Source organism: Lipotes vexillifer, unplaced genomic scaffold (assembly GCF_000442215.2).
Source record: "Lipotes vexillifer unplaced genomic scaffold, Lipotes_vexillifer_v1.1 scaffold634, whole genome shotgun sequence".
NCBI classification, from domain to species: Eukaryota; Metazoa; Chordata; class Mammalia; order Artiodactyla; family Lipotidae; genus Lipotes; species Lipotes vexillifer.
Genome location: NW_006781096.1, coordinates 170,336 through 171,589, shown reverse-complemented (window position 1 = coordinate 171,589; position 1,254 = coordinate 170,336). Strand labels below are relative to the sequence as shown.

The 1,254-nt window shown below is 59.5% G+C and overlaps 1 protein-coding gene across 1 annotated transcript in view; it reads left to right on the top strand.

Moving 5' to 3' along the window:
• Positions 1-106: 106 nt before the first annotated feature.
• The window catches only part of H3-3A (H3.3 histone A), an 8,681-nt gene continuing 7,533 nt past the window's right edge, over positions 107-1,254 (top strand). Inside the window, exon 1 of the mRNA XM_007454462.1 lies at positions 107-211. The gene's annotated coding sequence lies outside the window, so the exon portion shown is untranslated. The remainder of the gene's footprint in view (positions 212-1,254) is intronic.

The window sequence follows — 1,254 nt, the reverse complement described above, 5'->3', positions numbered from 1 at the left end:
GCGCGAGCGAGGGGGCGGGGCGGGGCCGAGCCTTCCCTCCATTGTGTGTGATTGGTTGGCGCGCGGCGCGGGGGCGGGGCGGCGTGTGTTGGGGGATAGCCTCGGTGTCAGCCATCTTTCAATTGTGTTCGCTGCCGCCGCCGCGCCGCTGTCGCTCTCCGACGCCAGCGCCGCCTCTAGCTCGCTGAGCTCCAGCCGAAGGAGAAGGGGGGTAAGTTTCCCCGTCTGCCCTCTTCCCCGGAACCGAGCCCCGCTTGCCGTCAACCCCGGGCCGGGCCCCAGCGGTGCGGTGGGGGGACCCACGGTCCCTCCGGCTTGGCCCACAAACTTTTTGGCCCAGAAATGGAGATGAGGAGCGAGTTTCCCGCACCCTTCAGGCGACGGCGGCTCCGGCGGCTCCCCAGTCTCTCGCCGCCTCAGCCCAACAGCAGCAACCGCCGCGTCGCCGAGCCTGCTCTCCCTCCCCGCGCCCCTGGCTCCTCTTTCTTCGGTGAAATCCCGCCCGCCGCCCCTTCCCGGGACCCCAGACCTTCACCACGACCCGCGCGGGCCTCTTAACTACCGCCCCCGGACCCCGGACCCCAGTTTTCGAGCGGGAAAAGGGTGGAAATCGCCGCTGCTTCTCACCCTGGGGTAACTCGCTTTTTGCTGCCTCCCCACAGTTGTTGCTAAGCTTCACCATCTTGTCTCTCTTCTCTGGTCACCGACCATATTTTTTCCCCCGTTTCTCTCTTCCCCATTTGAAAAAGGAGGAAAATTTTTTAAAGAGAAACATTTTTTTCTCCTTTTTTAGAGAAGCGGAAACTTGATGCATTTGAAATGCACAAAAAAAACTTTTGCATTTTGGAGGGCGGCACGTGGCAGGGGATCGGGCTATTTTCGAGTGATTTGGTGTTTTGTCTCTTTGGTAGGGAATCGGATACGTTTTGCGATTGTTTCCATTTTGTTCTGGTCTGGGAGCCGAGTTTGTGCCTGCGCGAGACGCTGGGAGCGAGGCGGGCAGGCTGGGGGACCCTGTGCCGAGGGGCCGGAGGAGGCGAAACCAAAAGTTTATGTGGTGCTTGGGGTGGACTGGTCGGCCGGTCCCGTGCGTTAATTAAAGCCTGGGTGCGGGGCACTTTTTTTTTTAATTTCACTGCGAAGCTTATGAGGACTGGACGCCAGGACGGTGCTTTGTAGAATGCTCTCTGGTGGTAGCTGCTGTTCCTCTCTTGTTTTTTGAGACGCCTTTTTGTCAACAGAACTGTAGAGATG